The 2,852-nt window shown below is 40.1% G+C and overlaps 1 pseudogene; it reads right to left on the reverse strand.

Moving 5' to 3' along the window:
• Nucleotides 1–869: 869 nt before the first annotated feature.
• On the reverse strand, nucleotides 870–1,900 carry LOC147464529 (uncharacterized; annotated as a pseudogene).
• Nucleotides 1,901–2,852: the final 952 nt, after the last annotated feature.

Genomic DNA, 2,852 nt, shown 5'->3' on the forward strand with positions numbered 1-2,852 from the left:
TGGATCTGGTCATTGGCCTCCATTGTTGGGTGGCCTTTGACACTTGTGGCTTCTCTTCTTGAAAACATAGATGGCTTGATTGGCTTTGAAGAAGAGTCTTTGGAATCTACAATTGTGTATTCCCCTCATAAGAGCCTTGCTCTTGGACTACATCTTCTGGGACAATCCACTCTTGGTACGCCTTTGATTCTTCTCTTCCCTTAGCTGATATTTGAGATATTCTTTCCTTAGGGATCCAACTCTGAACATACCAATTAGGTTTACCAATGTGTGGTTTTCTTCTTCTTGGTTTTGATCTCCTTTTCTTGCACCTTTGTTGTTGCACTCTTTGTGGCCCAATTTGAGATTCGGGTGTTGGAACATCAGTTGTGGAAGTCACTTTGTACAGTGTGAACTCTGGCTTTGGAAACCATAATTCCCTATTTCCATGGTTGTAACCTTGTGCTTCCAATTATCTTTGAGTAGAAATCCATCCTCTTAAATGAGTGCTCTCTGTTGCTTGATGTTCTACCCACTTGTGCTCATCATCCTTGCATAGTCTTTGTGCTTTCAGCATGTGTTTTGGCACTAAGACTTATCATGATTGTTGTCTTTGCTGGGATCTTATTAATGGATACTTTGGCTGATAGACCTTACTTTTTTGCTTGTTATGAGACTCCTTTGTGGTGGGTGAATCTTTGATTGCCGATGAAGATCTAGTTACAGATGAATCCTTAATGAGCTTATGTAGAACTTGAGGTACACTGCTTGATCCCACTTTGACTTTGCCTTTTTCTTGGTAGGTTGGAGTGTGCATGGAAGATTTAGACTCCCCCCTTCCTTGTTCTTGTGTTGACTAAGAAATCTTTCCCACTTCAATGCCAGCATGCTTAAAATGGTCTTCGTGAGTGATTGTCATTGGCATCACAGGCACTTTGAAAGTGACCTTCTTTGTTGGTGGTTGTACTGTGGTTGCTGCCATGCCTGTAAAAGAAGCATCAAGGAGATCGAAATTCTTGAACTGACTTAGACTGTTTCGTGGAACTTTTTCCTGTAAGGGTTATAGAATTTACCTTCACCATGTAGACGTTGTCATTTTTGTCCTCTTGGTCATCTGTTCGACACATCCAATACCATCCCAAAGTGGCATCTTCAGCTATCTGATCAGGGTTAGCAACATGAAACGTACAATACATGGGATATAGTTGTATTCTAACTTTATTATGCTCCGATTCCTTTTAGGATCAATGTTTGCAGACACAAACACAATCGTCTTTTCATACACAAGAGTGATCTTGATGTGTGAGTGTTTAGTAGTTTGATTCGTTCTTTTTTCTACTTCCTTAATGATAGGCAACATTAGTGCGTGGGTGCCTTTGGTGGCCTGAGTCCTTGTGTGGTCAAAACCTGGTGGAATTCTTAATGATGCTCGAGGAGGAGACATAGAAGAAGGAGCTCCCCCCTTCCCAGAGTGCTCATTACTCTTAGGAAGTTGTACCATTTCATACTCATTTCTGTAGTCATCCAAAAGAGTTAGCTTTCCATTTTGATGACTAAGTTGGGATAAAGTTAGCACTACGCTTGGCAGATCGACATCTTGAAGTCCTTTTTTAACTATCTGATAAAAGTTTCCCTTCTCAATCTCACACTCATAAAATTACGGAAAAATTTTGTAGACCAATTTTATCAAGTGTTTTGGTATTGTGTCTAGGTTGATTGATGAGACCTCAGTGGGTTTTGTTGGCCATGACACTATTGTCAACAAGACATTCCCAATTTGCCTCTCTTCATCATTATTCTGCAAAGAAATGTGCCGTCTCTCTTGCATCTTAGGAGTCCTACTTAACTCAGAATTATGGTCCTTTTCATAGTACTCTTTAATAGAGCTATCATTTTCAGACCCCGTATTTTCAGAATCCATATAGACTCTCATCATGCATATAGAGACAATATCATAGCCATCAATGTCACAAAATTGAGTTGGATTTGGTAAAGCGCAGACATCCCCAAGGCGGATAAGGTATGGATCCATTCTTGAGGATATTATTGGTGCTCAAGAAAATGTAATGGTGTATATGTCATCATTACACCTCGTACACTTAGGTTTGTCAAGGTTAAAGCTCTTTTTAGAAGCATCGCATATCCATAAGTCTACTCTATCTTCCGCATGGAATCCTTTGAATCCTCTGAAGAGCCCGAGTCAAACTCTTCAACTGATGATTTAAGACTTCCCTATAACTTTGTGGTTCTTGAGATTGACCCTCGTGAGCGGACTGTCTTGATAGAGGTACAAATAGTTGTAACCCCAATCCTGAATCATCTTGAATTGTCTCATAAAAGGTCTTCCCAAAATCACCTCGTAGTTTGTGTTCTTGCCAAAGTTCACTATGGCAACCGTGTGCTCATACTTGATACCACAATGTTCCACAGTAACGTTCTCTATTATTCCATAGGATTTTCAAGAGTTCCATCTGCGAGTTGCAAATTCATTCTTGTTCTCCTCCTCATCACCTATTGCTTCACCATTGCATTTAGCTTGCAGTATGGTTTGTTCAAGCCATTTATTAGAAGGAAATTCTAGAAGAAGTGCAAATTCTTGTGGGTACGGTACTGTGCGAGTTGTTCAACTCGGTCTAAAACTCAAACGAGCTTGATCCCTTTCATTCTTTGCCAATTTATACCTCTCAATACATTTCTCCATTGCAGTTCAAGATGCAGAATTTGTTTATCTTCTCACGGAGTGCTACATCCGTGGATCTCACAAGGCCTTTTCCTTGAGGCTCTTCCCCAATTACTCGATCATCTTCTTCTTGTGTCCATAATCTTGGCATATTAGGATCAAATGTACTACGAAAGTCAGTTATATATACAAG

The sequence above is a fragment of the Adiantum capillus-veneris genome, chromosome 1 (genome assembly GCF_014529385.1).
Source record: "Adiantum capillus-veneris isolate H3 chromosome 1, ASM1452938v2, whole genome shotgun sequence".
In the NCBI taxonomy this organism is placed as follows: domain Eukaryota; kingdom Viridiplantae; phylum Streptophyta; class Polypodiopsida; order Polypodiales; family Pteridaceae; genus Adiantum; species Adiantum capillus-veneris.